The sequence below is a fragment of the Polypterus senegalus genome, chromosome 6 (genome assembly GCF_016835505.1).
Source record: "Polypterus senegalus isolate Bchr_013 chromosome 6, ASM1683550v1, whole genome shotgun sequence".
NCBI lineage: Eukaryota > Metazoa > Chordata > Cladistia > Polypteriformes > Polypteridae > Polypterus > Polypterus senegalus.
This window is the reverse complement of record NC_053159.1, coordinates 41,576,402-41,601,304: the sequence shown is the minus strand read 5'-3', so window position 1 is coordinate 41,601,304 and position 24,903 is coordinate 41,576,402.

Below are 24,903 nucleotides of genomic sequence, written 5' to 3'. Positions count from 1 at the left end.
TTAAATTGTTCACAATTTGTCTGTCTGATGTTTTTGTGTTTTATGTTCTCAAATAGAATGGCAGAATGAAAAAAATACTGAGATTTTTACTGGAATTGTTATATCCATTAACTCTTTATACAGCACTGGTTCTGTCAGGCAGTTTGCTATTGGCTGTCAGAAAAAGAGGCAGGCAAGACTGTGCTGGAAAATCAGCATGGAGTCGCTAAATTTGACATGTCCAGTTATTTTCTGATATGTAAACTGACCTGGTCCAGCAACAAGATCAGCTACTGCAGTCAGTATGATATGCTTAATGACTAGAAGTCTCATAATGTGAGATAGGCTTAAGTCAAACAAATTGTTAACACTCACTGGCATCTGAGACCCCATAGCTATTGGACCCTACAGCTGCTTACCTGCTTAACCTGGGTCTTTTGAACCGTGGCCCTCTAGACTTCTGCACACTCCAACAACATCTAGACAAGATATACCCCAAAGCAACAACATCTGGACAAGATAACAGCCAAAGCACTTCCAATAATTGGATTGGTGTTTATTGTTGTTAAGTTTTGAAGCAGTATTGTCAGCAGAAAAACCTTTCATTAGTGCTATTCCCAGCATTGAAACTGGACCATTTGTGGAGCGAATGCTTCCGGCTGAACAAAAATTTCCACCTTATTCCATACTCAAACAACTGTTGTTATCAGGTAGCTCCAAAGTTGTGGTCATTTCTATTTGAGGAAACCCAAGCTAGAACTTGCTATAGCAACTTCTGACATCCTTACACCCCTTCATTCCCTGTTAAAGTAAACAGGATTCACATGAATCCTCTAAACAGCTTGCTCACTCCCTAACACGTGGTGGCCTCTTACCAACTATCCCTAACCTTACTATTTAATTGGCATCTGAAGGAAATGGCAACATGCTAACAACTGTCAGCAATCTCTTATTCTTGGCCATGCTTCACACTTTCTAGACTTGTACCCCTGCTGGGACAAACAGTGCATGTCCAGGTCTTAGAAAGCTCTGGGTTTTACATAGGAATGTGAAACACTTTTCCTACTTCCTCTCCCTCCGTTTTTCATATAAGCCCATAGTTTTACCTGTGTAAAATCATTGATGATCCACAAACACCATATGAAGGGCAGAGGGATGGGATCCACCATTGGTATATTACAATTATGACAAACAATCTGAGACAAACTGATTACGCTACATTTTTTAATCAGTACATAGCCTTTTTTTTTTTAAACAGCCAAGGCTATTGTACACCTGCATATCATCAGTTTTCACAATAACAACCAATGATCACCATTAAGCACTTTTTGAAGTTAAAAAAGCAAAATGGAAATAAAATGTAAAAATGTCACTATAACTGAGGCCCATTTCCCAGGCAAAACCAAGTAATACAACTAGAAATATATAAAAATTGACAGTTCCCCATTATTTCTACTGCAGAATTGTACTTATATAGAAAAACAAAATAAAAACAGATTTTTATATATGAGGCCATAATGGATAACCCATTATAGGTTGGAGCTGCTCTGTTTTAATTGTCATCAAAAGGGACATAATAAAGTAAACTGTACAGTAAAGGACAGGTGGGGTGAACCCCATTCTTCTAGTAGTGCTGACTGTGACTCACAGGGAAACTAGAGGGCTTGCAGTTTGAGGGGACTGCTGCAAGGCCAGAGGAAATGCCCGCAGATGTGAAAAATAATTTGGAATCTTTATATTCTTTCTGAATTCCAGAGCATGATGCTTTGAAAATTGCTATTCATAATATTTGTAAGCTATTTGCAAATTATTCTTTGTTCTATGCAGATGCGGTTATAGGACATACTTTTCAGGTTAAAGATAGACAGTAGATAGTTAGACAGTGTTGACATGTACTGTGAATGCCAATTTATTGCCTTTTCTTCAGGAAAAATGTGTCCTAGGAGTGAACTCTGTATCACCATTAGATGTGATACGTTTTGGTTGTGGGGGAATGAAACTCATATTTGTGGGAATTTGTGAACTGGTTATAGAAGTATATGATTGATGTTGGTACTGTCCCTTGCGGTGAAGGGACAAAATGATTTAATTTTGGGCAGTAATATTTTGTTTACCACACAAACTATAAAAAAGGTATGACCACAGTGGAAGTTTTTAAGCTAGTAACTTAGTACCTACTATATTTAAATATGGTTTATGGAACTGATACTATTGCCTGTTGTAAATGTATAGTTCTACATACTTTACATTAAATTAATATATACAAATAGATTATATCATTTTCTAGAAAGACCATAAGGCTTGTTTTGTAGTTTTCTTAACTTTTCAACAGAGTTGACAATTCTTTAGCAATACCCAAATGTCCATGGCAATAATGACAATATATTATATACTTATCAAATAAGAACTGCCAGTCATTTTTACATACTTTAATACTAGAATCCCTGAAGCCTACAAAAAAAGTCATAATGCCAGGCCACCTTAAATTTCTTTGCACCTCTTCATCAGCATTTTTGTTTTGCAAATGTGTCAGTCAGCACAAGCAGCAAACAGCCTGCTATCCCATCCCCGACTGACTCCTTTGAAGTTCTCCCAGCTCAAATTTGTTTATCTCGGAGTGAGGTGCCTGGAATTATATTTAGTAAATAATATATTGTTATTTGGAATACATACATTTCATGTGTGTTCTGTGTCTACAATGATCTGTGCAAATGCAAGATGAAAGGAAATGCGAAGCAAGAAATGTTGAACACACACCTAAAACAAAACATTTTTCATGTAATGACAAAATGCTGACGTGAAGTGTATAATGTGCAAAGTCTGAAGTCCAGATGTCAATTAAACACTTTTACAAAAGGTATAACAAAACAAATGCACCTTTATTCACTAATATAACAAAAAAAAAAGAAAATTATGCAATTTACATGTTGGTGTCAATATGTAAAAATCAAAACTGAAATATCAATTGCATGGCTGGTTTAGAGGTAAGAACAGCCACTTTTAAATCAAGAGGTTGTGGGTTCAATCCTGGGTCTACCCTGGAATTTCCTTTTATTACCATTATATGATAAAAATATACATTTGATTTGAGTCTGTAACAGCCGGATATTCATACAACAACAGAGGGAGCAGATGTTGCTGGAAATATACATTTTACTATATGAGTGTTATGGAGTTTTCTTTGAAATTATATTTTCATTGAATAGGGCTGTTTAACTAGTGGTATGTTTGCAACTCACAAAGCCATGTATACAACACTACTAGGTAACGGAGACTCCCATACACAGGCACCATTGTAACAGTATTTACAGTACATATGAAAAGAAAGTTTCTCCTCTAATGCAAACCTTACTACTAGATATCCATCAGTAATGTAGTATGAACAAAGCAAAGATTCTTAGAAAGTGAATTCAACATTCTGTAAATCACATCCATTTTTCTACCGAAATTTCTGAAGGTAGCAACACTGAACTAAAACAGGGGGAGAGCAGAACATTAGCAACATGCTTAATATCTACATATAATCATCTAGGAAATTATAATTTTGTCTGAGATCATCAAAAATTACTGCGAAAATAAAGAAAGGTATTACTGGGAAAATTGTACTACTAAACCCTACTGTTGATTTGAGCAAAGAACCATGGGAAAGAAGCATCTCTATACTAATTATAAATTAACTATCTTTATTTGAAAATATGAAAGTGCCCATTTTATAAGCTTTATAAGCCTTTTCCTCATGTGGAACAATGTTACTATTCAGTCATAGTATTTGTTGGTCAGGTAAAGTGTAACTTGTTCCACAAGGGAGTAATAAATATATTTTAAACCTAGAGGCTAAAGAAAGTATACTGAATCTGTATGCTGTCCTTTCTGTTTTATTTTTCAAGTACTCTTAAAATGGTTTGTTGCTGCCTTTTATTAGTTTCTCCTCCAACCCTGTGTTTATTCCATTTTAAATACACACTTTCAGGCACTCAAGGTCTCTTATTTATAACTGTTACAAAGTGGAATCATGTGCAATCAGCCATAGCACTAGTGGGCTTCATCAGGCCTCAAGTAAGTCCCATAGTGATAGTAAATGTGAACAGAATAGCTTTCTTTTTATTGTATATAAACACGGGAGAGAAAAGTGATAGCAGCTCAGTCAACAGTAACGATTAGGAAATATTCATCTTATACTACAGATTTTTGCCAAATTCTTTTGACAGATAATTTTTAACATTCAGTTCATGTTTGTTAATATATATACTGTTCAAAAAAATTAAAGGAACACTTTTTAATCAGAGTACAGCATCAACTCAATGAAATTCCTGGGATATTGATGTGGTCAGTTAAGTAGCAGAGGATTTGTTAATCAGTTTCAGCTGCTTTAGTGTTAATGAAATTAACAACAGGTGCACTACAAGGGCAACAATGAGACGACATCAATATGTACCACTGCCAGAAGATTTGCTGTGTCTCCCAGCACAGTCTCAAGGGCATGGAGAAGACTCCAGGAGACAGGCAATTATTGTAGCTGGACTCTAGGATAGAAGGTCCTTAATCCATCAGCAGGACCGGTATCTGCTCCTTTTGGCAAGGATGAACAGAATGAGCACTGCCAGAGCCCTATGAAATGACCTACAGCAGGCCACTGATGTTAATGTCCCTGACCAAACAATCAGAAACAGACTTCACGAGGGTGGCCTGAGGGCCTGACATCCTCTAGTGGGCCTGGTGCTCACTGCCAGGCAATGTGGAGCTCAATTAACATTTGCCATAGAATATCAGAATTGGCAGGTCCACCACTTTGCCCTGTGCTTTTCACAGATGAGAGCAGGTTCACCCTGAATACATAAGTCAAACATGAAATGGTCTGCAGAAGCTGTGGAGAATGTTATGCTACCTGTAATCATTCAGCATGACCAGTTTGGTGGTGAGTCAGTGATGGTCTGGAGAGGCATATCCATGGAGGGACGCACAGACATCTACTTCACTGCTATTAGTTATCAGGATAAAATCTTTGGACCCATTGTCAGACCCTATGCTGGGTCAGTGGGTCCTAGGTTCCTCCTGGTGCACGAAAATACCCGGCCTCATGTGGTGAGAGTATGCAGTCAGTTCCTGGAGGATGAAGGAATTGATACCATTGACTGGCCCCAACACTCACCTGACCTAAATCTAATAGAACACCTCTGGGACATTATGTTTTGGTCCATCCGACGCCACCAGGTTGCACCTCAGATTGTCCAGGAGCTCAGTGATACCATGGTCCAGATCTGGGAGGAGATTGCCAGGACACCATCCGTCGTCTCATTAGGAGCATGTCCTAACATTGTCAGGCATGGATACAAGCATGTGGGGGCCATACAAACTACTGAGTACGATTTGGAGTTGTTGCAATGAAATTTGGACAAAATGGACTAGCCTGCTGCATTATTTTTTCACTTTGACTTCTGGGGTGTCTTTGAATTCAACCATCTGTAGGTTGACAATGTTCATTTCCATTAAACAATGTGGCATCCTTTTATTCCTAACACATTACCATCCACATCAGTATAGATATACAGCATTATTTTTTTCCCATTGAAATCTGATGCATATTCAAAGTGTATAATAGAAAAAAAACATAATTTGAAGTATTTCATTAATTATTAAGAAGGTTGTATGCATGTATGCTTACTTACTTTCTGTAAGTGTCAACCTTATATGACAAATTTGTTCTATTCGAGGGAGCAAGGTGTAGGCTTCATTGATGTACTATTAAGCTCAATTACTGTACATTATGCTTGGGCCCAGTCATCGCAGAGAAGCTGTGTTTACATTGCCATCTCATATCAATATATCTTCAAGGCAATGGTCTTTCCATATATTTAAGAGCTCTATCCCTACTTGTTTTGTAAAACTTGTAGCAAGTATTTTATGTAATTTGTACAATAATTGAGATGCCCAGCTTCCTATTAAGTAAATTCCAAAGCATTAGGAAGGATGGATTTTACTTTGCATCATGAAATATATATTATATTTTCTGTTCTAACACACTGTTTCAGCTTGCAGGGTCAACACTTTCTGGGACAGGCATGACAAAATAAATTCTTAATGCCCTAAAGAAAAAATGTACGTTTTTTTAAAATAGATTGTGTGGAGTAATTGGCTTAACAGCTATACAAGCCAAATAAAGTTATGCATAAAGATTTTTATGTTTGTTCTAGAAAAAAAAAAACAGCAGATGTCTATCTATTTTAAAAGTTTCAATGAATTATACAGTTTGATTCTCAACCCTGATTTCAGGTGCCAGAACTGCCTCCAACGCATGCCAACAGTTCAGTGCTTTAATGTGAAATTATTTCCTGCCAAGTGGGAAATTCATTTAAAGAAGGACTGAATTGGGAAAATGGGACCACAGCTGGAATGAGAGCCATTGCAGACGAATGGTTCCCAAGCCAGAAAGAAAGTAAATACTAAGTGTTTTACTTTGATATTCATGTACATCCAAATTCAAATCAGTAGCATAAAAGATGTTAAACATACAAGCTGAACATAACAGGCAAAGACACCTCAATGGGAAAGGCAAGTTAGATGTAACAGACAAAATACTATAAATTACTTAATTGTTACTAAAAGAGTTGTATAACATCAATGTTCAAAATGGAGTCAAGGCACAATGTTCAAGTAGAACTTGAGAGGTGTTTTTTCCTTTCATTTCCTCACACAATCCTTCCATTAGCCTACTACCACCATTGTCTAATGGGTTGACTACTTTGACATAATTACTCAAATAACCTTGTGCCTGAAAAGGGCAATATACCATCTGACTCCTATCTAATCCCGAGGAAATACCCTGATTCAAACTAGTTGTGCTTCCACAGAATATTAGAGGTCAAAATGATGTTATTGTACAATGTTACCGGGTACTCTCATTGTGATAGGCTAAAAAACTAAGCAATACCTCAGACTGGAAACACTGCTTCTTCTGAGTAAGAGGAGACAATTAAGGCTGTTTGGGAAGTAGATAGCATAGCCCTAAGCACCTGTCACAGAGTCTGTACCAGGTTTAGCCTACTGGAAGAAGAGCAAAGGTAAATGTTCTGGATGCTTTGTGTGTAATAAAGATTTCTTATGACCATAACACCTAGCATATCCACAATGGAGATAATGAAATCATATGATATTTAACTCTTTAATTAACTGTAAGGTTAAGAGTCTGGGTATCATCCTTGACAGTACTTTATCCTTTCAGTCCCACATCAATAACATCTCCCTCTGCATATTTCCACCTGCGTAACATTAATTGTATTCAAACCCCCCCTCCCCCCTCACTCCCCACACCTCTGCTATCCTTGTTCATAGCCTTGTCACTTCTTGTCTGAATTATTGCAATTTCCTTTTCTTTGGTCTTTCTCACAAATCTCTTTATAAGTTTCAACTGGTCCAGAATCCAGCTGCCCGCATCATCACTAGAACCACCTCTATTCACCATATCACTCCCATTTTGCAGTAGTTTCATTGGCTTCCAGTTCAGTTCCGAATTCAATTCAAAATTCTCCTACTAACTTTTAAGGCTATCTACAACCTTGCCCCTCCATATCTGTCCAACTTCCTCCATGTTGCCATTCCCTTCTGCACCCTCAGATCCTCTTCCCTCCATCCACTTTACTGTTCCCTTCGTCCGTCTTACCACTATGGGGAGCAGACATTCAGTTGCTCTGCTCCCCAGCTTTGGAACTCACTACCACCTGAGCTTAGAAATATTGAATCATTTTCACTTTTAAAATCTAAACTTAAAATTTATTTGTTTAAGACTGCTTTTTCTCTTTTATTACAAATTGTCTTATTTTAGCTTCTGTATTTTACTTTTGTTTATAATCTGTGTTTTGTCAATTGTTCGGTGTCCTTGAGTGTTAGAAAGGTGCCTACAAATAAATAAAATTTATTATTATTATTATTATTATTATTATTATTATCAGTAGATTCTATTAAATAATAAGTTGTTTTCCCAAGAATTTTATCCTATCTAGATGTTTTGAAGACTTTCCTATTCATACAAGATATAGGGTTTGAAATGCACTATACTGTTCTCTTTATCTTGCAAAATGATTTGTTTCACAGCTGTGTTTTGCAGATTATCTAAGCATTTATAAGTTTATTAACTTCCATATTTGTTAGCATTTGTCATAGGGATCTCAGGTTATTCATATGGCAAGGCTTCTTCAGATCTGTTGAAGAAAGGATATCCATTGTAATTATTGCAATGGTGATCTCAACTGTACCCTATGAGGAGTACAAGAATTTGGTAAAGATAGAAGAGTTGCCACCACAATCTTCAGCAGAAAATACAACATACGAGTGGAACAAAATTGTGCACCACAGAAAGTGACAATTAAGTTGTCTTGTCTTGAGCTATATGCAGGGTGACACAGAAAAATGGGAACTTTTGAAATGTTGAGATGTTGCAATCTTTTGTTGCACCTGCATTGAACAATTTTCCACAACTTCATGAAACCTGGTTTCAATAGGATGGTGCGACATCGCACACTGCAAGGCAATCAATGGCAGCTGTGCGAGAATTGTTCGTTAACCGTGTCATCTCAAGATTCGGTGACATTCCCTGGCCCTCAAGATCACCGGATTTGTCCGTTTGTGATTTTTTCTTGTGGTGCTACCTTAAGAGTCGGGTCTACACGACTTGGCCAAGGACACTGAATGAATTAAAACAAAGAATTGAAGATGAAATTTGTGGTATCCCAGCTGAGTGATCAATGGGGAACCTCAACAGCAGATTGGAAGAATGCATACGTACAGGAGGAGACACCATCTACAGGATGTAATTTTCAGACATTGATAATCTGGATTACTGTCTCTTAAAAGGCAAGTTGTAGTGGCTCAATTGCTGTCAATAAAAAATTTTTGTTGGATTTCTTCGATTTTTATTGGGTTTTTCAAAAGTTCCCGTTTTTCTGTGTCACCCTGTACGATCTTATGCATCTTTGACTTCTTATTCTTTTGGATAATGAAATATGAATAGTATTTCAAATGTTTTGTTTTTTATCTGATATAAGGACAGCACTAGTTAAATCTTGCTTCATTGCTCATCAAAGGGACTGTGAAGTTAGTGGCAATGTTTTTGATTATATCATTATTGAAAGACAGAGGAAACTGATATTTGTGAAAAAATATATCCAGCAGCCAAACCCTAATCCTCCAACCCACACACATCAGTACCTCCCATCCAGTCCTGCAGAGTTCAGAGTTCTAAATGACAACAAAAGGGAAGTCTGAAGGGTCAGGCAAGTGAGCAGCAGCACATCAACCCCATCAAGGAGGTAAAGAACACTAAGGACTGCAGCAAAGACCCAAGACAATACCATATTTGACCAATTGTCAGTGTTGGAAGCAGATGCTCTGTTGACACTCATCATTTACAGTTCCAGAATGGTCAAATTAAAAACAAATTTCCAAATGGTGAGAGAATGGGTATTGGAAGATTTCTAGTTAGTGGCAAGGGTGACGTTTGTAGCAATTGTCCATAAGGCAAATAACCTGTGCTAAATAGAAGAAAAATGGAGTGAAGAAGAAAGATCTAGAAAGAGTAATGTTAATAGAGAGAATGTTTGCAAGGAAATTAGCCATATCAGAGCAAATAACTAAACACTGCAGAGCAATCCTAAAACCTGTGCTTAAAGGTGACAGGTGTCGTCAAGGAACAAAGGTGATAGTTACAGTACAGTTGGATATCAGCTCTCAGTGCTCAAACCTGAATTGGGTCTGTTAATAATTTAGGTTTTCATATATTTAAAGATTAACGTCTATGAAAACTAAAGTCAATATGGGTTTCTGACAAATTCTGCAATGCAAGAACAGATAAGTTCTTGGTGCATGCGAGATTTAATGTTCTATTTTGATGGGCTGAGGCCTAAATTTAACAACAGAAGAGAGTGAAAGGAGAACTTGGAGATACATTATTTAATTTCAACAGTGACCTTGCTGAATGGGTAGTCCTTAGCCTTGCCATAAATTAGTATGGAATATGTAATAGCAGGTCTTTTTTGTCCCATAAAAAGTTAGTTTGGAGTCCAGTATTTACAGGGAGGAGGAAGAGGAAGCAGTACACAAAATTAAGATGGGAAACAATATTCATTTTTGTATTAGACTGCCTGAACCTGAAAGACCAAGGCAAGAACCCCCAGGTATATCTGACATTATTGAATACTCTGCAGCAATTCCGAATAATCATATCTTGCAAAAGCAAGCTATAATTTGTGAAGGGTAAAGGTCTTTGGGTGCAAAATGGTATGAGTAGAATTTACTGTTTTAAAAATGTGGGACAACATGAGAATATTTGACTTTTCTTCATTTTTAGCAAAGTTAGTAGCTACACTCAATTTTGCTTCTTCAGGGAATTTTCTACTTTGCTACTTTGCAGTGTATTTATTCATGTATTAATGTCAGCATTTATATATTTATAACTTAAGAATGAATTATCCAGTATATGAGTATGCAGTCAAACTTCTTTGATTGTGTTTGCTGACTTAGAAAAAAATGTTTTATATTTACAATGTGCTTTATTTGTTTTGGAGACTACAGGATAATGTAGCAGTTTCTGGCGGGGCTCCAAGCACTCAGGTATTAAAATAGAAGAGACTGTTTTTTTATATGGTAAATTGTCTTTTTCCCATAATTAAAATATACAATAATTACTCACAAAAATGAAAGTACAATCAATCGGAAAATACTAAAGTCTAATGAAAACTCAAAAACATCCAAGCATTTACTTTAAATTACAGAGCAATATTTCAAAAACGTGTATTTTTATCTGAACAAATATTTTTTGGCAGACTGGAACAGAATAATATGTCCTTTGCTTTCCACAAGTTATTAAATTCAAAAATGAAGAGTTTTCAAATTTGACATCCGTAATGGCTCACATAGATTGACAGTAGAAACAAAAGATATTATGTATTATTTCAACATACAGTGCTTTGTAAGTTTCATTTTGTTTAGTTCACATTCTTCTTTATAACAATTTTCATAATTTTTAAAGCGACTTGTTCATGTACTGTTTATAGGAGAACTTTTTCCTTATATTTCGTCATTCTGTTTTCTGAACTTTTTATTTTTTTATTACAAGCTCAGAATGAGTTAGTCTGTTTCATTAAAATTCAGCATAATCTAGTACACAACCCTGAATGTGACATTACTTTACTACAAATGATCTATTCATAGTCGGCAACTAACATAAGGTACTGTACATGTTTTCTGAATGTGGTAGGAACACAAAGTACCCAGGGAAAGCTGACACTAACAAACACATAAACTTAAAGCAGACACACATGCAGTGTTCATGTCAGAGTTAAACTCAGGTCCCTTAATGTACCTTGACAGAATGCTATCCCTGTTTTTATTTGAAAACAAAAAGCATTTCACCATTTTCATATACAACTTTTCTCTTTTCATTATCATGAAAATCCTAAGTCTATTGCAGTAGAAGTGGAAGGAATAAGAGACGTGTTTCTTAAAATAATTCAGGAAGCTGTATTTACTCATCATAAAAAAGAAAGTTTTTATCTGTAAAATGTACCTAATGCTGTAGCTGATAATAAGTGTGTTGGTGATGTTTTACTTTGTGCAAGTTAATTTCTAATTTTCTAAGGTTTGCGACTGTTTTTGCTTAAATAGATTTGATTACTTTGTAAGCTTGGGAATCAGCACTTATGTGCCACTGTGGTAATGTGCAGCATTACAAATATTGATATATGTTTGTGCAGATTAATGTAGGCATCTATGAAAGGCTGTATGATGGAGGGAAACATGGGTATTATGTCGATATATCTCTTCAGAAACTACTCAGACCCCTTCACTTTTTGCACAATTTATTATGTTTTAATTTAATTTTAAATTGATAAGTTTATTTTTTTCCCATCAGTCTATACTTAGTTACACGCGTGTACATGACAGACAGCTTAAGGGCTTTGGTGCTTTCTCTTCTCCTCCATCTGCAGAATAGAAGATTGACAGCCACTCAGTATCACTAACATCACTTCCTTTTCAGTCCTTCTGGACCTTCCCCTTCCTGTTACTTGAACTAAAAAAACAGAAATTATCTATCTTGTTTTGGTTCAGATATGGAACCCCAGTCTGAAAGACTACTTCGTATTTCTTGTGTGTTTTCTTTATTTTTTTTCACCCAATTTTACGGGGTCACAAAAGTGATGCCCCAACTCTTTATCATTGTCTGTTTCATTTTTTACCAATGATGATGTGAAAATGTTTTCAGAAAGGTTTGCAAACTTTTAATAATCCATCTGTTGTCTAAACCCTCTTTATCCCAAGCAGGGTGACACAAGGCAAAAACAATTAAAAATCAGAAACTGAAATCACTCATTTATTTGACTATTCTGACCCTTTGCTGTTGCACTCCAAATTATGATCAGGTCCATCCAGTTTACGTTAATTACTTGATTGGAGTTTACCTGTGCCAAATTGAATTGATTGACCTTCATTTAGAAAGGGACACACACTTGGGTATATTAGATCCCATTATCCATGCTGCATGGGCCTTAAAAAACTATGGTGTGGCACAGATCAGAGAAAGGGCATAAAATCTTTGAATGTTCCCAGGAGCACCCTGGCTTCAATAATGAAATGAAAGAAGTTTGGAGCCCCCAGGACTGTTTCTAGTAATGGATGTCTGGTTTAAATGGTGTAACCTGGAAAGAAAAGCCTTACTCACAGATTTGACCAAAAACCCAATGGTCACTAACAGAGCTTTTAAAGTCCACTACTGAGAAGGAAGATCTTGTTCAAAGGACGACCATCTCAGTAAGTACTTCATCAATCAAGGTTAGGTGGAAGGCACTCTTGAGTAAAAGGTGTATGACAGTTAAAAGGATTCCGAGAGCTTGAGGAAAAAGAGTTTCTGGTGTTACGTGACAAAAAATGTACTCTTTGGTCAGCACTCCAAGTATTATTTCTGATAAAAACCAGGTAATGCTTAGAACCTGCTTAATACCATGGATACGGGGAAGTATGGTGTTGGCAGTATCATGTTAAGCAAATGCTTCTCAGTTTGCCGAGAATTGAGGGAAGAATGAATGCAGCAAAATACAGAGAAGTCCTTGAAGAAAACCTGCTTCAGAGTACACACAAACTCAGATTGGGGTGACAGTTCACCTTTCAGCATTCTAATGACCTAAAGACAGCACATTGTAGTGACTTTGGAACAGCTATCTGACTGTCTTTGAGTGGCCCAGCCAAAGCTCAGAGTGAACCTCAACAGAACATCTGTGTAGAGACCTGAAGATGGCAGTTTACAGATGCTTTAAACAAAAACTAAATAGAGCTTGAGAGGATTTATCAGAATAGGATAAACTGGTCAAATCCTGTGTTACTGAGTGTAGACTGTTGGGCAAAAATAGCATATGAATCCATTTAAAATCAAACCTAAAACACAGTGCACAGAAAGTTAAGGTGTCTGAATACTTTCTGGTTCCACTGCACACAGTTTCTTCTTGTTGTGTGGAAACCATATTTCGTGAAATTTAGCATAGAGGTTTTTACCAAAGATCCAGTTGTCATAAGCTTTGTAGGTTATTTGTAGAATTTTATATTCAATCCTGTAAGACACAGAGATGAACAATAAACCAGAGTAAAATTCACTTCTATAATTTGGTGCTATAACAGACACACAAATTCTCCTGAGCACCTGGACAGAGAGGGCAGAATGTTAAATAAAACATGGAGTCATAATCAGAATTCCAAAGTCTGGGTGCTATTAAATCCGAGTTCAGGTTTGTGTGAGGCATAATTTAAAAAAGAAATGACAAGGAAGTACACATGTAGTCCGGAGTGTTTACGTGATATGTTTTATACCTCTTTGGTACCTTGGTGAATTCACTAAAGACTAAGTGTGATGTTGTTGGTAATTAGTCAAATGAGTAGGCTGGCAGCTGCAGTGAAGTAAGTAAGGCCTCTCAGAATCCAAAAAGCTCCTTCTTCCAAAATATCTTTATATGTAAAAGGAAGCCTCATGATAACATATAAGTGGTTTGTGTTTTCTAAGTTGCTGACTGTAACAGGCCAAACCTGTTCATTTTGGCAGCATACTCTAAAAGTGTTTTTTTAAATGAAAAATCTTACACAATATACCTTGTATAGATCCCTCTCTGCAGTTAGAAAAGTAGAGGATATAAAACATTACAGACAAGAAACTCAGGATTTATGAATTAATATTTAATTACTAGTTTGACTGGATTGTCACTTACACTGTACATCTAACAATTACAGACATTACATTTACAGAGGAGAAAGAATTTCAAAAATTTAAATATATTCAAAATAGAACAGCATTAGAAACTCCTCTTATTACTGGAACTGGCCAGTTGTATAATATTTTTAGTTGTATATGGCAAATATTTTTTCTTGGTTCTAATAAATGTTTTATCCATTAATCCTGAGTACCAAAATGGTTTTTAGAGTTCTCACATTCTGATTAACCCTCTTTCAGGTGTAATGTAATTTGTCACATGTACGGACGCAAGGTGTCTGTCAGGCACATGTCAGAAATACTGTTGTAAAATAGGAATTCAAAATGCGAGCGCTTACGTATAACAACAGTTTGGTGTAATGCTTTAATAATACAACCTGTACATACTAAACATGATTTCATTTGAAATATCTGTTTATTCCACTTTTAACAAAAGACAAAATACCTGAGTACATCTGGTGTGCAAGCTACAAATTGGTGAAGTACAAAGTACAATCCACTTGTAAATATATACTGAGAACTGAAAAAAGAATGCAACCTTAAATTTTGAAATCTCTTCAGATGATCAAATAAAATAATATAACTAATACTGAATAGATGATACAATTGAATCACAAACATAGATCAAAATATATGTGGTACAAATTGTTCTGTGGGATCAAATAAATATCCTAGATAGCCTAAAAACTTTATTTTTACATCAATAGGAGGCTGCAATATTAAAGTTTAAGCTAAAGTATTGTTCCTTGTCTTCTTATAAATTGGGGAAGGCTTTTGTCTGTATTCCTGATACAGTACTATTGAGATCCAAAAAACTGAGAAGTCCAGCTATTTTTATTATTACTAGGATTAGTGGGATTTCCTCTTATGACTATAGGACATTTATGTTTTTTGGTGCATTACAAGATAAGTCAGCATTTAGCCAGTTTATTTTGTTATGGAATCAATCTATACATACAGCATGTTTATATATACTGTCATGCATACATGACTGTGGATCACTCTTCAGGATCATCTGAAATAGGTAGTATCAGCCCTAGGAGTCGAAAGGGGGTGCTCATGCTAAACCTCTCCCATTTTGTTCCCTACACAGTTCAGAGATCCTCCACCTATAAAGCCTACAGCTGCCAGAGGAAGGTGTTCAGTCTTAAACAGAATGCACTGCAGGATGGAGCTTCTTCCACACTGACCAGAACTACACAATTGGCCTGATAGCCTGATGACTATCTTATTTGATTATTGAATTGCATTGGTGCACATAATGGCCCTTTTTTCATTACTTTTTGTTGATAGACTTAAACGGGGATGACCAGGTCGGGCACCCCAACATTTCTTCATGGAACTTACAGTGCTTTCCTCGAACATGATAATAAAATGGTCTTCATTTATTCTATAATCCAAATGGCAAATATAATTATGACTCTTGTGAAAATATGGTACAGCGGATCCCCGGCTCAGAATAAAAGACCAATTTTTAAATAAATAATCGCTGTACTTGCGGCTTATAGAGGGGGCATGGTAGTGTGGCTGGACCGGTTCTCGGACGCGACGTGGTGTGGCGTCTCCTCACTTAAGTGCACATATGAGAAATCGTTTGTATCCGTAATTGATGCTGGGAGCTGCTAATCACCACACCTGTCACATCCCCATTATAAATAGGAGAAGTGTTGAGTATGGAGGGGAAAAATAGATCGAAAGAAAGAATGGAGGTTAGAGGAGGAAGAAAGGGATACTGGAAACTGAGAGCCAGTGTGGGTGTGAGTGAGTGAGCAAGAGCAGGCTCGCCATTAGAAGGACTGGCAGCAGGGTGTTTGGCTGGCACCCGAGGACAGACAGATTGCCGTGTAAGGCCACAGGAGTTGGAGGCTTGGAGGTGGAAGCACCGGTGTGAATGTACTGGTCGCTGGGAATTCCAAGTCTCGGTCTGGTGGAGCTCTACGGAACTAGAGACCAAAAGGCTTCCAGGCCAGAAGTAGGAGAAAGTCAGCTGCAGGTACGGTGATTCCCCTGGTGCATAGCCCAGGTGGAAGAGGCAGAAGCAGGGGAACTGCCAGTTGAAGAAGGCACCGGGTTTTGTTTTTAAAGACTGCTTCCAGCCATTGTTTTAACCTCATTTTAATGGATTTATTTATTGGATTTTAACCTCCACATTTTCACTGTTTTTAATGGATCATTTATTTAATGACATTTGGAGAACTGCACTTGTTTTGAACACTTTTTGCTTTTGTCTGTTTTGTAATAAAAGCATGTCTGCACTTTGCACCTTTCCCCTTGCTTCGTTGGTGTCTTCATTATCTAGCTCATCCGGTTACATTACCGAAAGTGTCAGGTTCAAGGGCTCCCAAAAGGGAAGTGGGAGCGTGAAGCAGAACCTGCCTCGTTACATGCCGATGTTATTTATTTTGCATGAGGATCACATCAATAGCAATAAGATGTCTAAAGAATTCACTAAAATCTGAAAATTCCTAGAATGAAATGATTTTTATCACATGAAAACATCTTTTTAATTTGTATTCATATGTGTTAGGACTTAAGTACATTCAGAGACACCCTTCTGTACATCACTGTTTTAAATGTCTGTTTTTTGACTTTGAAAAAGTATGGCTACTTTCCCATGATCTCTCTCATTATGAATATGTTCTTGGCCCCAGAAATGTCACTCACTGGATGTTTATTGTATCATTCTCTGTAAACTCTAGAGACTGTAGCGTGTGAAAATCTCAGCTGGGTATCTTTCCCAATCTAATGCTTGGTAAAATAACAACCAACTACTGACTTCATGTCTGCCTGCTATACTATACATTATACAAAATACTGAGTTTTAGCCACATGACTTGCTGTCCGAATAGGGCTGCCAACTGTCCTCATTTTCCCAGACATGTCCTCATTTTTAAGGCACCAATATATAAAATTTTGAAAATGTCTGGAATTTTGGTTCCTAAAATTTAAAAATCTCCATATCCTTATCATTGGTAAAAATTTAAAGCCGTACATCAATCAGTATTTGCAAAAATAGTGTGCACACTTTTTTCCCAGAATCTTCACTTCCATTCTGGTAGTAAACAACACAGATATTGACACTGGGTCATTCCATTTCTCTCTTAGGAAAAGAAACATGCAAATATTACATTTAAAGCCCAGCAGATAAACAGGCAATAGGCACCCAAGGCAAATTTCCTGGGTTATCCTGTAACTGATTGTTGTGATGGCTGTCTACAGGATATCGGTATTTACTGTCTTGCAAAAGAGTCACCACTTTGAAGTTTTTGGCTGGTTGATATTACAAAGAATACAAAGTTGTGATACCAGAACTGCTCCTTTCTTGGAGGATGTCTGTATTTACCTGACTTGGCAATTAACATGTTTGACAATATTGGTTTCTAAACAGCAGATCTGTACTCATTAATGGTTGGTAATAATACATTTTGTTAACTTGTGTTTTCATTATTTGTTAAACCCAGGAAATTTAGATGTGCCATTGTATAATCTGATTGTCCAGAACTGATAATTGCAGGGACTGAAGGAGATTTAAGCTCTGGCCAGGAGAAGGCAAAGAGAGAAACGGTCCACTGAGAACGCTGCCAAGTCTGACAGAGCACAGGGGTGCGTAGGCAGACGAGGGTACCTGGCTGGCACGACGTGAGGCACAAGGATGGCAACACTTACTTCGAGGGAGGAAGAGACAACTCCACCAGAAGATGGTTGTGGGTCCAGCGAGTGAGGGAAGCTGCATGAAAGGACCGAGCAAAGCTAGCAGACGAGAAGTGAGGCGTGCCTAGGTCACAGCAACACAAGAAGCCCAGTGTGAAGAAAAAGAACGATGCAGAGACGCTGACAGGGATTCCACAATTGGACAAAACTTCTGTTGTGAAACGAGTGTCTGGTGAACAGAGTGCATCCATGGACAGTTGAACGATTAAGTGTTGGGGTAACACAGTGCGCAAACTGGACTCTGCACCACTAAAGGTTATATTCTCCAATTCTGTTTTTAATGGACTTTTATAGTGTGGACTGTGTGTTTTCCTTTTTAAAAAAAGGAAATTAATTCTTGATATTGTTAGATTTTGTTTATGTTCATTTATCTTTTTCATGTACTTTATTATTGTCTAGTATAATAGAAGTTACTGTTGCTTTTCCTGAAATTACTGTTGTGTCTTTTATTGTGTGTTTACTCACCGCAGAATTTAAAGAAACCTGTGTGCTATTATTGGTAAATTTCAGGAGTTCCCAGTCTCTTTATAAAACTGGGTAGCGTAGTTGAATATTTAACGGTGTCTAGGTTAGATTACCTGTACGTGTGACTAGACACCTGTCACATTCTTGGCGAGTATACAGTTCATTATAAATGTTGTTCCTTTCCTTAATTATTTGTAATCCTAATTCACTGTAACTAAGTTAATTTATTCAAAATCGAAATTACATTTCAAGTTTTCTATGCAAGATCTTATTTTCGATTCTTCTTTCAGCAGCTTGGCTAAACAAGAAATTTCATACATCCAGGTACAGTTCGTCGTATTTAAGTGCGTATTTTAATTTGAAAATATTGTTATTACCACCCGTTGTTCCAAAATGGATTTATAATTGTAAATGAATGAGTCAACTATTAAAGTTTCAGTTAATTAAAATCACACCTTTATTCTGACATATAAATGCAATATCTTTTTAGTTATCAGTTGATCAAGTAATAAGTCACTTCTTCAAGTAATTTAATCATATTTTCATAATATTTTCATTTACATAAATTCAGGAATACCCAATATGCTGAAAAAGAAAGTGCAAGTTCACAGATATCTTTGTTTTCGAAAGGGCAGAACAGCTCCAACTAAGGGGCTAATGCTCACAAGAATCAATTTCAGTAGCTTGCTATGTAAAGATTTCTTTTTATGTTTATCCAAGAACCCAGATTTACTGAGAAAAATATTTTCAGCGGAACAATATAAAAGAATGTAGATAAGTGCAAATGAACTAAATTGAATTTTTATTTTACTAGAAATGAATTTACCATGTGTATAATTTTTTACAGGTTCATGACAGTTAAGCTATTCCAGTTAAGCTATCCAAATAAGAACGGAAGAAATGAAGTCTATTAATTTAAGAGGCTTGACATATTCAAACTATTTAAAGGGTTATTAGTTTACCAGTGACTGTGATTATGGCCATCATAGGGAAAGGCTTCCTCAAAAGTCCTCATTTTCCGACCTAAATTACCTCATATTTAGAGACAGAGAGTTGGCGGCCCTATGTCTGAAAGAATAACTTATTTAAATTAATGAGCAAGTGTACCTAATAAAGTAGTCATTGAGTGAATATAACCAAGATTTCACTAATTTCCAATTCTGTATTGTCTTGTCTACATACATTAAGATATAATTCCCTTCATTTATTATCTTATGGACACCTCATTTAAATATCAAGTGATTCCATCAATTGTAAAATGGTACTTTACATTTCTGATGCATACCCATTAAATGCATAAACGTTCCATAAAAGAGTGGTATAGTGGTAGTGCAGCTACCGCACAAGAATGAGACCAGGATTCAAGTTAAAGGTGCTCCCTGTGTCGTGTTTACATGTTTCTTTTATGTCAATGTGGATTTTCTCTGGTTGCTCTGGTTTTCTTTCACTGTCCAAAGATAGGTTACATGGACTGTAATAATAATAATAATAATAATATTCTAAATTGGCTCTAATGAATGTGTTCACCCCACAATAGACTTTCAGGGTGTGACGGTGTGAGTCGACTCCACACTACTGGTTGGATCCCGGGAGCCTCTTGAGTGATTGATTATCTGAGAGTGATCTACACAGAATTGTAAGGGGAAATAATTTGATGTGTGTTTTGTGTCTACAGCAATCCTACAGTAAACACATCGTTAAAACAGAAACGTTTTAATGTTTTAGTAATAAATAACAAAATGTAGACATGAACTGTATAATGTGTGAAGGCTGATGGTCAAATATCAAATAAACACATTCACAAAGCTTCTGTGGTACTGTGGTTAGCTCTGCCGACTTATAATCAGGAAGTCATGAGTTTGAAACTGGCTCCTGGGCAAATTTGCATTTAGAGTACTGAGCTGCTCTTTTTGTTAATATTTTACAATAAAAACATACATTTGATTTGTGTCTGTAACCGCCGGTGTAAATTTATAGTACTTGTAAAAATTACAGTTTTTTTTTTCACTTTTACTCTCGCAGTCACGATCACGATACAACACCCCCACCCCCAAAAAGATCTGACGCGGTTACTTTTTATCTCAGTATGGAGTTGTTTTCAAGGTAGGAACCAGCATGAGTCAAATTCATAAAAAAGAAATTTCTCAGTCCATTAAAGTCCTTTTTAAAAGGATTTAATGACATTTTAAAAAAGAAACAAATCACAAAAATTCAGAAAAAAAGTTATTACATATGCTAGGATTAAAGGCAAAAAGGAAAAAATGTTTCCTCTCTGTTTCATTACAATCTTAGATTTCTCCTGTTAACCTTCAGTTACTTTCTATACTTAAAAGTTGCTACTTTTCTATGTCAAACTTACATAGGCTTCATTTTAGTACATTAGTACATTCAGTATGCTCATTACATTCAATACATTCAGAATGGTTTGAAACTGGTTGCCGTCCATGCCTTTACCAACTGCAAGGCAGACCATGAACTGAACTAGTCCATCCTTCCATCCATTATCCAACCCGCTATATAGTCAGAATGACAAGAAATTATTAGAATATTCCATTTACAGTATAGCCTGTAGGGTTTATTAAAGAACCTCCCATTGACTATGCACTAATATAAGGGCAAACATGTTAACATAACTAAGAAAATACTTACGTCAACTTAACATAAGCTAACTAACTAACAAATGACACTTACACCCAAGTTATCAAAAATGGACCCAGGTTCAAGGTTTCAATTGTGAATGCTGTGGTTACTGGTTTACATGTTATGGGAAATTCCTACTCGCAGACATTGTTGGAATAAATGTTTTTCTTATTTATCAGATATTCAAGGAATTGTAATAATCTATAACCCTGTTTCAGCACGGTTCAGAATAACACTTGATGGGCCATCACCATCTAATATGTTAACTTATACTACATTACCAGTCTTACCTTGCTGCAATGCAAGAATGCTAACCCACCTACCACAGTGGGAAAAAAAATTCCCTATTTTATTTAAAATTATAAATTCATTTTAAGAGAAACTGCCCATATTTCCCCTGGCATGAATGACAATTGCTGCATTGTGAACTGGTATTGGGGCTAATGTCTTTCTTATCCTTCCATTTGATGGAAGTCATTTTGTCTTTTTACCACACACCTACTTGTACATTGGTGAACCTTAAGATGACTGAATTCACTGGACATATCACGGCGGTTGAGTCGTATAGTGCCGTGTGCATCAGTTTCATTATCCATGACAACATCTGATGACCAATTCACGTTTTGATTATCATTTGATTCAACTAATGGTTTGGTTTCAGTTTATTCTAAAACTGGATTTACAGTTTCTAATTTACGCACCATTGTGTTTTGGTTGATGGCTCTGCCCTACTCATGAATATTGATGAGTTACTTTAGAGTAGCAAAACACCAAGAAATATTCATGATTTTTTTGCAGCATAACGTTATTTTATCCACTAGATGGCAGAAGAATACTGTCCCAAGTGCTGTTTGGGCTTAACACTCATCCCTGGATTATAACAACTAAATCATGAGGGCCATTCAGGGTTAACTGTACTTAAGTAAAACTCTGAACCCAAGAGATTCTTGGGGTTAATGCCAAGAAGTTAAGAGACATTTTCAACAGCTGTTAAATGTAGTGCCATATTATTTTGTCTCCAGTAATAGTAAACAGCAAGATATGGAGACTGACATGTTGTAATGTTGTTTTGAGAGAACTTGTGGAACCTTACCAGTCTGATGGTGTCATAGTAGAACAGTTGTGTGACAAGCTTTCTTATGGTTTAACCCAGGCAGAAATACTTACAGTATTTCTTAATGGTTACACTCAAATAAAAGCTAACTTGGAATAACACAGAGTACCTGTGTAAAAACTATGAAGGTACAGGTGCAAACCTTAAAAACTATCAACACAATAAAACTGTTAGCATCAGAAAAGTATCAGTTTTTTGTTTAGGCACTTAGCATAAGTCCCCAAATTGCATTTTTAAATATTTTAAGGGCAACAAATGTGCTAAATTAGGACATTTTCCATGACATACACTTCAGTGTATGTAGTGACTCCAGGACACTTAAGTAATTTAGAACTTCTGTGTCAAAGACATAAAGCAGTCTGACTTAAAAGCTAGCTTGGGAAAATAATATTTTTACAGAGTAAAGTGAAGTACATTGGACATACGACGAACAGCATAGGTGTTATATATTGATGAATACCAAGCTTATTACAGATATTTAATATTTACATACATTCTTGATTGTTATTTTGTAATAACATGTTTTTCAAATCAAGTTTGTCAGAGAATCACTTGGTCAAGTTTGTAACATTTTCAATTGAGACATTTATGCTTGCATTAGCATAGTTGATGCTCTGACAGAGAACTGACAGGTAAACTTTTTGAGCAGAGATGTACATAGAAAACCAAAAATGAGACAAGCTAGGAAAACACTAACAGAAAATGAAGCCATGTAAGACAAAAACTGAGGTCGAAAGAACAAGTAACAAGTAACATGTCAAAATCGAACAAAACACACAAAAATGTTTAGGGAAAAGATTTTTTGATAATGTTTTGCTATCCACAGATTGGATAAGGAAACAAACCCCAAGCCATAGTTTTAGCCCATCATGTTAACTACAAACAGGTCAGGACCTCTGAGGCCATGCCCCTGTAATGCATGGAGAAGTAGACCTCAAGACAGTGACTCAAAATGGCAGCAATTAATGATGTCCAAGACGCTGCAGAACAAAACACAGCACCTAAGACTTTAAGAATTGACAGAAACTAAAACCCCAAGTTCGAGTTCAAGATGACATTACATATCCCTTAGTGTGTGTTAGCTTGGAGACAGGAGGTACTAGATATGCCTTGCCCATGGGTGTATTAGAGAACATGCCCTTCCCAATCTTTTTGGTGTGGACGTGCCTGAAATTGATGACTGGTTGCAAAAAGAATTGACAGCAGAGTCACTGATGGTTAATAGGTCTGAAGCAGCAAAACAGGGTAGGACAAAACTAATTGAATGTGAAATATTTAAAGTGCCTGTTTGAATTATTGCTGCACAGTGCCAGATAGGCTCCATTAAGCCTTTTTATAATTAGTTGAGGCAGATAGCCATTGTTGAACCAGTGAATGGTGCAGTCCTATTGCTTTGGGCCCAAAAAAAATGATCATTTAGGCTTTGAATTAACTTCTGAAAGAAATGAAATCTCAGTGAAATATCTACCTTTGGTATTTACCCAATGCCCAGGGTAGATGAATTGATAGAGAAGTTAGAACATGCTAAATGTTTGACAGCGTTGGTTCCATGCAAAGGATATTGACAAGTTACATTTTCTGAGGCATCAAAATCTCACTGCATTTAAGGGATAAGGTGGATTGCACCATTTCACTTTAATGCCATTTGGACTACATGGTGCTGCTGCAAATTTTCAGCAACTCATTGCAAGTAGTGGAGGTTTATGCTGGAGCCTATATAATGAAATGGTGATTTTAAGCAAGATTGTGGAAGGAGCAGATTGATCATTTACATCAACATGACATATTTAAAAGGGTAAAACTGGTAGGGCTGGTCGTCAATCCAGAAAAGAATATACAATACTTGGTCAAAGAGAGGTGCACTATCTGAGTTATGCTATGGGAGGAAGAATCATCACATCCCAAGTCAAAAAATTGTTGCCATTAAAGCCCGTCCTTGTTCATCAACTAAGCAGCTGAAATCATTTCTTGGTTTGGTCAGGTGGTACAGTGATTTATAGCTAATTTTGTACAAAAAGCTGAACCTCTCATAGAAATGTTAAAAGAAAATGCTCCCAATAATCTGCAGGGGACAGAAGAGAAACAACTTGCTTGTAAGAATTCACAGTCTTTATGTAATGAAAGCTTTTTATTGTTTCCTGATTTTATTTTTATCTTTTATTTTGCAGACCACTGCATTAAGGGAAGGCTTGGAAGTTTTACAGGGAGAGGGTGAGATTTGAATATTTGAATAGGAAATTATACCAATTCGAGACAAAATACACCACGGTGGAGAAAGAGTGTCTGAGTAAAAAATGGGCAATAGATTCTTCAAGATACTACCTGCTGGTGAATGAGTTATTGTAGAATTTGACCATCACAACCATCATCCTCTGCAGTGGTTAAAGAAAATGAAGGACATTAGTGCATGGTTGGCATGATGGTATATAGTGCTGTACCCTTACCAGTTCTAGGTTCGTTATTTATTGGGAAAAGAAAATAAAGTCACTGCCTTTTTTTATCCTGTCCAGGTGGTTGGCAGTTAGGGAGAGAGCAGGTTAGGAATGCCTCACTATCTAACATTTTAAAATAACTTTACTCAATTTTTATTTAGTTCCTTGCAGGCACCATTGCTTTCATAAAGAGAAAAGGTATTTGTTTTCATATCAATTTGTTCTCCAGGTACACATGTGGAACACCTGTGTGTTCCCAGGTTTGAAGTGGATAGTGCGTGTTTCCATTTGATGGGCCCGCGAGTGGAAATGTGTGTATG